General features: G+C 44.0%; 1 pseudogene; it reads left to right on the top strand.

The window, feature by feature from the left end:
- Positions 1-13,596: 13,596 nt before the first annotated feature.
- Positions 13,597-13,691, top strand: LOC134385343 (U6 spliceosomal RNA; annotated as a pseudogene).

The following is a 13,691-nucleotide window of genomic DNA, read 5'->3' as shown; positions in this document are numbered from 1 at the left end:
GCGCTCGCCGCTCGCTCGCTCGCTGAGGGCGGCCCCGCCGCCGCTCCGCCCCCGGCCCGCCGCCGCCCGCCGCGGCCTCCCGCCGCAGCGCCCCCTCCGCCTGGGCACGGGATGGCGCTCGGCCCGCGGCCTGGCCCTGACCCGCTGCCGGACCCTGGCCGGTCCCTGCCGCTCCCCTAGCCCTTTCCCCTTCTGCACAACGAGGGAGCAGCAGCTGCGCGCTCAAGGGCTCTTCCTATTCTTCTGAAATCAAATCATTTGTTGGGCGTCCACTGTGTGCCAGGGCCGGTGCCAAACGCCGAGATTCAGGTGGAGGACTTCGTGATCTACTTCTGGCAATCCGTAATTCCAGGGCTAGGCTTTGGCCATCTCTGAGGACTGAGTGGACAGGAACTTTGGAGGGCAGGCAGGCGTGGGGGTGGGGGACACAATTTGCTTGGAAAGCCAGGGGTCTCTTCTGCCTTTAAGTTCAAAGTGCCCAATGGGTGTGTGTGGCACACCCCTGGCCTCCCTGACCCAGCTCTGTATCCTGGGCCCAGACGCAGGGTTAAGTAAGAATCACCAGATGTAGTGGTCATGCCTGAGGGCTCCAATGTTTTTTTCAGGAATTCTGGGTGTATTCATTTTTCACTGCTGTGCAACGAATTACCATAAACTTAAGGCTTAAAACAAGGCACAATGTTTTCTCAAGGGTTCCAGGTTAGGAGCCCAGGAACAGCTTAGCTGGGTCCTTTGCGTAGAGTCTCACAAGGCTGCAATCAATGTGACAGCCAGGCTGCATTCTCATCTGGAGACTCAGCTGGGGAAGAATTCATTTGCAAGCCCATTCACATTGTTGCCAGAATTTATTTCCGTATGACTGTAGGACTGAAGGCCTGGGAGTTTTGCTGGCTATCTGCTGGAGGCCTCCTTCCGGTTTCAGAGGCCACCTGCAATCCTATAGATTACCACAGTTCCTTGCTGTTGGGTTGGATCACAGACCCTTCTATCCTGTCCTGAGTCAGGTAAGCAAAAGAAATACTGAGTAGCTGCTGGCAAAATGGATATGCTTTCTCTTCAGACAGGAGCTCTGCCGAACAGCAGTTCAGAGCCATTGCCTTCCATGCCGAAAGTACGTAATAGCAGCAATGAGCCAAAGGCTACATGGGCATGCATGTGCACTAACTGTACTCTTAGGAAACTTTTTTACAAAGGATGTGCTGAATCATACCCAGCCAGATATGAGGTGAGAGGGCCTGACTAAACTAACTGCATTTTCCTCACACTCCACCCCTTCAGGGTCTCTTCCCATACACTGTACATGTCTATGGTCTTCTACGGTGTTCCCTTAGCAAGGATGGATGACCCTTGCATCCATATAACTTCTGTCCTTATTGTGCATTCAATACACTTTGTGGCTTGTCCCTGTAGCTCTATCTTCTCAACTATTAGCCACGAAAACCCCACCCATACATATGTCCAGTTAGTAGTCATCATTGGGGTGATTTTCCACAGGAATCCTGTAGCCACACTGGTAGGAAACTCGGTGCATATTCAGCAAGCTGACACATTGGCCACACAAACGTATGTATGTGTCCAGTTGACTCTGATGCCCACAGCCACAATACTATGGGCAAAAAGACAAAAAAGTTATTGGCACCAATAGGGGGAGTTCTCATCCCTCTGGCAGAATACATGCCAGCTTACCATCCTGGAAAGAATGGTTAAAGGAACAGGTGCTGTGGCTACGCAACAGAGCCAGCATTGGAGTGGGCCCACCCTTGCGGGGCCTCTAACTCAAGATCCTGACTCTTGGCCATAACCACCATGTCCACCCCTTCAGGGATGGGTGTTAGGCAGATAGACTTAGTCCCTTTTTAGAAGACCATTGTAGCGTTCAGTCATTCACACTGCCTGGGGATGATACGACACATGTAACGTCCACTGGATGGACTACTGAGAAGCCCGCTTCTATACTTCATGTCCAGTACAGTGGGTTCCATTATCACTCTCTATGACCAGGAGCTGACCATACATGGCTGTAATAGTGCTTACCTGGTCTGCGGCCTTACTAGACCATACAAACATAAGACCAGTAGCCATATCAATGGCTATGAAGACATGCCTGTAGTTCTCTGACTTTGGCAGTGATCACACAAGATCCACCTGCCACCATGTTAGGAGCATCCTCCTCTTGGTTTTCTGCCTATCTGCATGCGGCACCTAGCAAGCCATCAAGGGTACATCTGCCCATCGGGGGCATTCTTTCTTGGGTTTATGCGGCACCCGGCGGGCCATCGACCACACAGTCTTGCATCCAGCATGCTGCATTCTCCATTGTAGCCACCCAGCTACATCAGCTGCTGGAGCTCTCTCCAGTCATCTTACCTTAGCCAGTGCATCAGCTTCATCATTGCCTGGACTGGCTAAGAAGAAATGTCCTGTGTCATGGAAAAGATTTACTTCCTTTCCATGTCCTAATTCCCATAACTCTTGCCACATGGCTTGTCCCCACAGGGGTCAGTGACCTACTAGCCACCGCTGATACTTCCAAGTAGTTATCCAAAGGGTAAGACCCTTATATACAACCCACTCACATTGTTCCAAATGACCTAGCAGTGCTGCAGCCGCCTTGTTTAAATCTGCAAGAGAATCAGAGGTTAGTAAGACATTATCTATGTAATGAAACATTGTAACCATGTTGGACTAGGTCCCCAGCCACTAACTCATGACAGATGGTTGGGCTATGCAGGTAGTCTTGGGGCAACATTTGAAAAGTCCAGTGCCTTCCCTCCCAGGTGAAGGCAAATTAATCTTGGCTATCAGCTGAGATCGGGATAGAGAAAAAATCATTTGCAAGGTCCAGTACATAATGATAAGTTCCTAGCTGAGTCATCAGCTGATCTGTCAAGTCATGAACCTGTGGAGGGTACTAACATTAATAAAGCACATGTATTTCACAGGGCTTTAACCTTTAGCCTAGTAGGGCCACAACCCTTATATTAGTAGGACTACAGTCCTTAGATCAGGCTATAGATTAGAAGGACCACAGTCCTTAGATCAGGCTATAGATTAGTAGGACCACAGTCCTTAGTTTTAGAAGGGCCAAAGCCCTTTAGTTTATGCTATAGCATAATGGGGCCACAGCCCTGTAGTTTTAGCAAGGCCAAAGCCTTGTAGCTTAGGAATGGCCTAACTTTTTAGTATTGCACATAGAAATGCTAAGCTTGGGATAAAACAGAAAACTTTCACAAGACTAAAAAGTGCTTGCTCTAAGGGCAGATGTCCTTGGTGCAGCTAAACCTAATTATGGGAAAATATGTGAGTTAAAATCTTCAAGGCTACTCTGCCAATTAGTGGTTGGTTCCACATTTCACTTTCAGCTGTTTCTCTAAGCTTCCTAGGGAACTAAGTGTTGCCATAACGATTATCTCATTGGTTCTTCTGTATGTCACATAGCTTAGTTTTATGACTCCTTTGATGGTAAATTGCTTAAACTATTTTTGCTTTAATGAAAATTGTCATGTAGCCAGTTTGTTTATGTTTTCACTATGACTGATTAACCACCTGTGTTTTTTTCTGTAACTTTCTTGGCTGGACAACAAAAATGGAGAGAAAACCTAGTTTGGGATTATTTTCCAGGAATTCCTTCTCTCTTGAAGAAGTTGTCTCCTGGAATTAACCCCTTCTGGGCCTCTCACTGCTCTGGAAAAATGGGTTTTGAGTAATCCTTTGCATCTCCATCATCCTGGGGGAGAGGTGACATGAACCGAAGGCACAGCTGTGTGCAAAGGAGGCAGTACTTTGTTCAGTTGTCGATAGTGCACAGTCACCCTCCAGGTGCCATCAGGTTTTTTCACTGGCATATTGGGGTGTTAAAGGAACTGTGTGTGTGAAGAATGATGCTGAACTTTTCTAGTTCCAATATAATGGCACCTATCTCCGCACGTCCTCCTGGCAAGTGATACTGTTTCACATTGACCACATGCCTTGGCTTGGGTAACACCTGTGGATCATGCTTGACATATCCCCACAGCACAGGCTTTACTGTCCGTATCTGCAGCTAGAATTCTCCAACCATTGTTTGCAGGTGTAACCCATAAAGCACATCTATACCCAAGATGTATTCAGATACAGGAGATACACACACAGTATATACATGAGGGGGCAATCGTCCAATTCTCAGCAGCAAAGACACAGCTTTGACTGTAATAGAATGTCCTCCATAACCATCAACATTCACTGTGGCCCCTAGAAATTTATTTGGGTTGCCATGTATCAAGCTTCAGTCTGCGCCGGTATCCACCAATGCTAACACACGCTGTACATTTGTCTCAGACTAATGTATTACCAGTTCAGCATGAAGCCTCTGGTCCTCATCTGCCCCAAAAAGATGAGTGCATTGGCCTGGTCCCTAGCCAAAAGAAAACAGTCCATCCACTTCCACAGAAGTAACCAAAAAATCTTTTAAATTCATCGGACATACCTTGCCACCTGTTTCTGGATGTTTAGTGAAATGCTGTTTGGGGTGCAATTGTTGCCACAAGGCAAACAAGACTGCATTTGGTTGCTGGTCAATTTTTTCCCTATCAACTCCTGCCGTAAGCAAGTCAAAAACCACCTCTGTATATGGCTGGTGTTGCTTGGTCCCTTCAGGGTAAAATCCCGAGCATTTCTTGGGGATGGGGATTTAGTCTTCTTTTTTTATTTTATTTTATTTTGTCGATATACATATGTGGTTGATTATTGTGGCCCATTACTGAAACCTCCGCCCTCTCCCCCCTCCCTCCCAACAATGTCCTTTCTGTTCACTTGTCGTATCAACTTCAAGGAATTGCAATTGTTATGTCTTCTCCCCCCCCCCCCCGCATTCTTTTTGTGTGTGTGTGTGAATTTATTTATTTATTTTTAGCTCTCACCAATAAGTGAGAACATGTGAAATTTCTCTTTCTGTGCCGGACTTGTTTCACTTAATATAATTCTCTCTAGGTCCATCCATGTCATTGCAAATGGCAGTATTTCATTCTTTTTTATAGCTGACTAGTATTCCATTGTGTAGATATAGCAGTTTCTGTATCCACTCATCCGATGATGGACCTTTGGGCTGGTTCCAACTCTTGGCTATTGTAAAGAGTGCTGCGATGAACATTGTGGAACAGGTATACCTTCGACTTGATGATTTCCATTCCTCTGGATATATTCCCAGCAGTGGGATAGCTGGGTCATATGGTAGATCTATCTGCAATTGTTTGAGGAACCTCCATACCATTTTCCATAGAGGCTGCACCATTTTGCAGTCCCACCAACAATGTATGAGAGTTCCTTTTTCTCTGCAACCTCGCCAGCATTTATCGTTCAGAGTCTTTTGGATTTTAGCCATCCTAACTGGGGTGAGATGGTATCTCAGTGTAGTTTAGATTTGCATTTGCCGGATGCTGAGTGATGTTGAGCATTTTTTCATATGTCTGTTGGCCATTTGTATATCTTCCTTAGAGAAATGCCTACTTAGCTCTTTTGCCCATTTTTTAATTGGGTTGCTTGTTTTTTTCTTGTAAAGTTGTTTGAGTTCCTTATATATTCTGGATATTAATCCTTTGTCAGATGGATATTTTGCAAATATTTTCTCCCACTCTGTTGGTTGTCTTTTAACTCTGTTAATTGTTTCTTTTGCTGTGCAGAAGCTCTTTAGTTTGATATAATCCCATTTGTTTATTTTTCCTTTGGTTGCCCGTGCTTTGGGGGTCGTATTCATGAAGTCTGTGTCCAGTCCTATTTCCTGAAGTGTTTCTCCTATGTTTTCTTTAAGAAGTTTTATTGTTTCAGGGTGTATATTTAAATCCTTAATTCATTTTGAGTTGATTTTAGTATATGGTGAGAGGTATGGGTCTAGTTTCATTCTCCTGCATATGGATATCCAGTTATCCCAGCATCATTTGCTGAAGAGGCAGTCCCTTCCCCAGTGAATAGGCTTGGTGCCTTTGTCAAAGATCAGATGGCAGTAAGTGTGTGGGTTGATTTCTGGATTCTCTATTCTATTCCATTGATCGGGGTGTCTGTTTTTATGCCAGTACCATACTGTTTTGGTTATTATAGCTTTATAGTATAGCTTAAAGTCGGGTAGTGTTATGCCTCCAGCTTTATTTTTTTTGCTCAGCATTGCTTTGGCTACACGTGGTCTTTTATTATTCCATATAAATGTCTGGATAGTTCTTTCCATTTCTGAGAAAAATGTCATTGGAATTTTGATGGGGATTGCATTGAATTTGTATATCACTTTGGGTAGTATGGACATTTTCACTATGTTGATTCTTCCAATCCAAGAGCATGGGATATCTTTCCATCTTCTTGTATCCTCTCTAATTTCTCTCAGCCGTGGTTTGTAGTTCTCATTATAGAGGTTTTTCACATCCTTGGTTAACTCAATTCCTATGTATTTTATTTTTTTGGTGGCTATTGTAAATGGGCAAGCTTTCTTGATTTCCCTTTCTGCATGTTCACTATTGGATAATAAAAATGCCACTGATTTTTGTGTGTTGATTTTGTATCCTGCTACTTTGCTGAAATCATTTATCAACTCCAAGAGTTTTTCTGTAGAGGCTTTAGGCTGTTCGATATATAGGATCATGTCATCTGCAAACAGGAACAGTTTGACTTCATCTTTTCCAATCTGGATGCCCTTTATTTCTTTCTCTTCTCTGATTGCTCTGGCTAGTACTTCCAACACTATGTTGAATAGGAGTGGTGAGAGTGGGCATCCTTGTCTAGTTCCTGTTCTTAAAGGAAAAGCTTTCAGCTTTTCCCCATTCAGGATGATATTGGCAGTGGGTTTATCATATATGGCTTTAATTATGTTGAGATACTTTCCATCTATACATAACTTATAGAGGGTCTTTGTCATGAATGAATGTTGAATTTTATCAAATGCTTTTTCATCATCTATAGAGATGATCATATGGTCCTTGTGTTTGATTTTATTAATATGGTGTATCACATTTATTGATTTGCGTATGTTGAACCAACCTTGCATCCCTGGGATGAATCCCACTTGATCGTGGTGAATAATTTTACGTATGTGTTGCTGTATTCTGTTTGCTAGTATTTTAGTGAGGATTTTTGCATCTATATTCATCAAGGATATCAGCCTGTAGTTTTCTTTACCTGGTTTTGGTATCAGGATGATGTTTGCTTCATAGAATGAGTTTGGGAGATTAGCATCTGTTTCAATCTTTTGGAATAGTTTGTAAAGAATCAGTGTCAATTCCTCTTTGAATGTTTAGTAAAATTCTGCTGTGAATCCATCTGGTCCTGGGCTTTTCGTTGTTGGGAGCCTTCTGATAACAGCTTCAATCTCCTTTATTGTTATTGGTCTGTTCAGATTTTCTACGTCTTTAATGGCTCAGTTTTGGAAGCTTGAGTGTGTCCAGAAATTTATCCATTTCTTCCAGATTTTCAAATTTGTTGGCATATAGTTGTTTATAGTAGTCTCGCATGATTCCTTGTATTTCAGATGAATCAGTTGTAGTATCACCTTTTTCATTTCTAATTTTTGTTATTTGAATCTTCTTCTTCTTTATTTTTGTTAGCCATGCTAATGGTTTGTCAATTTTATTTACCTTTTCAAAAAACCAGCTTTTTGATTCATTGATCTTTTGTATTGTTTTTTGGGTTTCAGTTTCATTAAGTTCTGCTCTGATCTTAATGATTTCTTTCCGTCTGCTGACTTTAGGTGTGGATTGTTCTTGTTTTTCTAGTTTTTTAAGGTGAAGTGTTAAGTTGTTCACTTGCCATCTTTCCATTCTTCTGAGGTGAGCATTTAATGCAATAAATTTCCCCCTTAGTACTGCTTTTGCAGTATCCCACAGGTTTTGGTATGATGTATCATTATTTTCATTAGTTTCAATAAGTTTTTTGATTTCCTGCTTGATTTCTTCTTGGACCCATATGTCATTAAGTAGAATGCTGTTTAATTTCCATATGTTTTTATAGTTTCCAGAATTTCATTTGTTATTGATTTCTAGTTTTAATCCATTTTGGTCTGAGAAAATACATGGGATAATTCCAATTTTTTTGAATTTGTTGCGACTTGATTTGTGACCTAATATGTGATCTATCCTGGAGAATGATCCATGTGCTGATGAGAAGAATGAATATTCTGAGGTTTTTGGATGGAATGTTCTGTAGATATCTGCCAAGTCCAATTGGTCTAGAGTATTGTTTAGATCTTGTGTTTCTCTGCTGATTCTTTGCCTAGATGATCTGTCCAATATTGACAGTGGGGTGTTCAGGTCCCCTGCTATTATGGTATTAGTGTCTATTTTCTTCTTTAGGTCTATTAGAGTTTGTTTTATAAATCTGGCTGCTCCAACATTGGGTGCGTATATATTTATGATTGTTACGTCTTCTTGATGGATCAATCCTTTTATCATTATGTAGTGTCCCTCATTGTCTCTTTTTATGGTTTTTAGTTTAAAGTCTACTTTGTCAGATATAAGAATAGCTATTCCAGCTCGTTTTTCTTTTCTGTTTGCATGGTAAATCTTTTTCCATTCTTTCACTCTTAGTCTATGTGAGTCTTTATGGATGAGGTGGGTCTCTTGAAGGCCGCATATAGTTGGGTCCTCCTTTTTAATCCAGTCAGCCAGTCTGTGTCTTTTGATTGGGGAATTTAAGCCTTTTACATTGAGTTGTTATTGAAAAGTGTTGATTTATTCCTAGCATTTTATTGATTATTGTTTGGTTGTCTTAGGTGTCTTTTATTCCTTGCTTTCTGATTTACTGTTTGTTTTCTGTGTTTATTGGTTCCTTGGGTTGTAGATAGCCTTTTGGTTTGTTTGTTTACTCTTCATGATTGCCATTTTTATTATACTAGTGGGTTTTGATTTTTCTTGGGTTTTTATGGCAGTGGTAGTTATTTTTCAGGAACCAAACCCAGTACTCCCTTGAGAATTTCTTGTAAGGGTGGTCGTGTGATGGTGAACTCCCGCAGTTTTTGTTTGTTTGAGAAATATACTATTTGCCCTTCATTTCGGAAGGATAGCCTTGCTGGGTACAGTATTCTTGGCTGTCAATCTCTGTCTTTTAGTATTTTGAACATATCATCCCATTCCTTTCTGGCTTTTAGGGTTTGTGATGAAAAGTCTGATGTTAGTCTGATTGGGGCTCCCTTATAGGTGATTTGATGCTTCTTTCTTGCAGCTTTTAAGATTCTCTCTTTGTCTTTGAGTTTTGCCAATGTGACTATAACATGTCTTGGAGAAGACCTTTTTGGGTTGAATTCTTTGGAGATCATTGAGCTTCCTGGATCTGAAGATCTGTGATTTTTCCTATACCTGGGAAGTTTTCTGTCACTATTTTGTTTAATATGTTTTCAATGCACTCTCCTTTTTCCTCCCCTTCTGGAATACCCATGACTCAGATATTTGAGAGCTTAAGGTTGTCTGATATCTCTCTCAGATTTTCTTCAATGCCTTTGATTCTTTTTTCTTTCTTTCTTTCTTTCTTTCTTTTTTTTTTTTTTTTTTTTTTTTGTCTGCCTGTGTTATTTCAAACAGCCCATCTTCAAGTTCAGAGGTTCTCTCTGAAACTTCCGCAAGCCTGCTGGTAAAACTCTGTGTTGTGTTTTTTATTTCACTGAATCACCTCTTCAGTTCAGCAAGTTATGCTACATTTTTTTCCAGAGCATTGATTTCCTTGTACATTTCTTCTTTCAGGTCCTGTATACTTTTCCTTGTTTCATCATGTTGTCTAGCTGAGTTTTCTTGTACCTCATTCAGTTTCCTTAGAATTATCACTCAAAATTCCTTGTGAGACATTTCAAGGGCTTCTTGTTCTATAGGAGCTAGAGCTTGAGAGTTATTACCCTTTGGTGGTGTACTTTCTTGATTTTTCGTATTTCTGGTATCTTTTCTTTGATGTTTATTCATTGTGGCAGGGAGTTTCACGGTCCTCAGGTTTGACACTATTGTCTGACTAAGATGTTGCTAGGGTTGCCAATTTGGTATGGCTACCTCAGTGACTGCTCAGTTGGCCACTCGTCCCTGGCATGTGTGGTTGCCTTGTGTCTTGGGCCTCTCCAGGGAGCCACCTCTCTGGTCAGCTTGGACTCTGCCAGGCTGCTGGGTCACGGGGCAGTACCGCAGTGTGTGTGGTCTCTGCCGAGCTTCTACCTCCCCTGCTGGATGTCTCCCTTTTCCGTGCACACTGGGATGGGCTGCTGGGATATGCAGAGGCACCGCAGAGCGTGTGGTCTCTGCGGAGCTTCCCCTTCCCCTGCTGGACGTCTCCCTGCCCCATGTGTGCTGGGCTGGGCTTGGGATGGAGCCAGGTGGCAGAGGTGAAGCCTACCTGCTGCTGGATCATGTGGCGGCGGCCCCCCCACAGAGTGTGTGGTCTCTACAGAGTTTCCGCCTCCCCTGCTGGATATCTCCCTGCTCCGCGCGCACTGGGCCAGGCTGGGAATGGAGCTGGGTAGTGGCAGTGAAGCCTACCTGCTGGATCGTGTGGTGGTAGCCCCACAGGGTGTGTGGTTTCTGTGGAGCCTCCGCCTCCCCTGCTGGATGTCTCCCCATTCTGTATGCACTTGATGTTGTGTTCTTATAGTTGTAAATCGGTTGATTTGTGGGAGAGACTGATGCTAGGGACTGTCTATTCCGCCATCTTGACCGGAAGTTCTGTCTCACTGATCCCTAACACCAAGGTCCAGGGTTGCATCACTGTATCGGCCAGAGTTTCTGAGGCTGGGAAGTCCAAAGTCCATCTGATGGTGGTGACAGTGACCTAGAGGTCTCACATTGCAAGATGGTGGAAGCAGAGAGAGCAGAGAGAAGGCTGGTAGCATTTATGTCTGTGGTCGCCTCCACTCTCCTCCTCCACCACTTCTTATAAGTGCTCTGGGGTCGCTTGTGGGTGGATGTAGGGGAGGGGAAGAGGAGCCTGGGCAGGATCGGCTGGACTTAGTCAGGACTTCTATCGTACTAACAAGGCCGAAGAGCACGGCGGTGGCCCAGATGCAGAGGACCACAGCGACACCTGCCTCTTCTCCGAGCAGCCTCAGGGGATTTAGTCTTCACCATCTTTTGGACCTCTTTTGTCTGTCTCCTCTCCTCCACCCAGATTGGCCATCATGGTCATCACTTCATGTATGGGACGACCAATGTTTTGGGCCAATATAGCCACCAGCGATCTGAAGGATGTCAATGGAGCATTTTGCAGCACTTCATCCTTCATGCTGCCTATAAAGCATTCATCATCTGGGCCATGGGTGTTCACATTAAACATGGACTGTCACATCCCCAGCTCCCAAATTACTTGAACCAGCTTGGCATACATTTGCCACCTACTCACAGTTTCGGGCAGTTCTCCAGCATTCGTCTATACAGTCCAGACAGTTGCATTCATGCATTCCATCAAGGAGTGGTTATGTTCCAGTGCATATCTGCAGCTATACTATAACTGCTGCGCAAGAACAGATGTATGGTGATGGAGGCCAACTTTTCCATCTCCTCACCAGAGCATATCATGCCATCCACCCCTAGGTCCCACAGCCACAAAAGCCAAGCAGCTAGGGGTTTGCTCTGTTTCTGGCAAAACTGTTTTCCCAGGTCCACTAACTCAGCTTGAGTGTTGGGGACATAAGTAGTAAATTGGGTCACTTGTGGATTGCCTGCTGGTTGCCCAGCTTGTCCTATGGGCTGTTCATGCTTCAGTTTCTAATGCACAACAGGTCATGCCAGGGGATGCACAGTCTCCCCCAACTCCCCATTGAGTTCGTCATTGTCCCCAGTGCCGGAAGCAAGAGTGACCTGTTGTTGTACTTCAGCCTCCAGAACAAGTACCCGCACTTCCAGTAAGTCTGCTTTTTCTGCTGCAAATCTTGAAGCCGTGCTGCTTCAAGGAGTGCCTGGTCCATGTTGACTTGTAGTATAGTGAACAACAGCCAGACTGCAGTCAACAGGAAAGCAGCTGCCAGGTACCTCATACTCATGGGTAGCCACATTTCCTCCCCCTCCCGAGGGGCTAGTGGCTCCCTTACCTGCTCAGAATCCTGTGGACTACGCCAATTGTCAGGCTGGATCACAGACCCTTCTACCCCATCCTGTGCAGGTCTGGAGTCAGGTAAGCAAAAGAAATACTGAATAGCTGCCAGCAAAGTGGACATGCTTTATTCTTCAGACACGAGCTCTGCCCAGAGCCACTGCCTTCCATACCAAAGTATACAATAGCGACAATGAGTCAAAGGGTACACAGGCGCGCGTGTGTGTGCCTACTCTATGTAACTTGTTTACAAAGGATGTGCTGAATCATACCCAGCCAGATATGAGGCGAGAAGGCCTGACTAAACCAACTCCATTTTCCTCACACTTGCCATGTAGTCTTTTCCAACATGGCTGCTCGCTTTGTGAAGCTGACGAGGAGAGTCTCTAGCTCCAGTTTGCTAAGACAGTTTTATATAACTTATTATATATGTGATAGGAGTGACATTCCATCACCTTTGCCATATTCTATGCTTAGAAGCAAGTCACTGGTCCCACTTGCACTCAAGAGGAAGCTATCACACAAAGGAGTGAATATTAGGAGGCAGGAATCATTGGGGTGTCACCTTAAGGTCTATCCATCACACTGGGGATACTGTAAAACCTATGGAAATGTATAGGAAAACAGAGAGCTGGAGACTAGGATAGGAGATAGTAAGAAAGGAAGTCAAGGGCCGGCCCATGGCTCACTTGGGAGAGTGTGGTTTTGATAACATCAAGGCCATGGGTTCAGATCCCATATAGGTATGGCCAGTTAGCTCACTGGGTGAGTGTGGTGCTGACAACACCAAATCAAGGGTTAAGATCCCCTTACCGGTCACCTTTTTTTTAAAAAAAAAAAAAAAAAGAAAGGAAGTCGAAATACACATGGTGCTTGCTTTGGCAGCACATATACTAAAATTGGAATGATACAGAGAAGATCAGACTAGGCATACTGCCAGCACCACAGGGCCCTGCCCAGGAGCCCAGGGCATCAAGCAGGGGACTGGATCCCCCCCTGCCCACAACCAGGCACACCTCCAGCACCTCAGAACCTGCCTGAGCACCCAGGGCATGGAGCCAGGGTACCAGACTCCCTCCCACAACCAGGCACACCACCAGCACCAAGGAGCATGCCAAAAACATCACCTCCATGTGGATGGCCCACCACAGCCACCACAGTAACCACGACTGCTGTGAAAGTGGCTAGTCATCACAACCACCATGCAGATGGTCCACCAGCCACTGGAGTGCAGTGACACAAGGAAAGTCACCAGCATAGATCAAAGAAAAGAATAGGATGTCTCTCTCCACAAAGACCATTCTAGAGTGACAGAAGAAGCATCTGCTCTATGATAATATTGGGGGACCTGAACACACCTTTCAGCATTGGACATATCATCTAGGCAACAAATTAACAGAGAAACCATTACTCTTTCAGAGGGAGAGAAGAAATCTAGGGTTATCAGTAGTGGGAGGAGGGAGGGAGAGGGGGATGGGGAGAGACTAGACAAGGGCCATAAATAATAAGCACAATTTGTAACAATATACAGACTAGTAATATTGATTTGATCAACATATGTCAACATTGAATCCCAAAAATATGTATAATCAATTATGATTCAATAAATAAAAAAAAAAAAGATTAGCATGGCCCTTGATGAGGATGATACCCAAATTCATGAAGCATTCCATATTTTT

Source organism: Cynocephalus volans, chromosome 8, assembly GCF_027409185.1.
Source record: "Cynocephalus volans isolate mCynVol1 chromosome 8, mCynVol1.pri, whole genome shotgun sequence".
Classification (NCBI taxonomy): Eukaryota; Metazoa; Chordata; class Mammalia; order Dermoptera; family Cynocephalidae; genus Cynocephalus; species Cynocephalus volans.
This window is presented reverse-complemented; position numbering and strand designations above follow the sequence as displayed.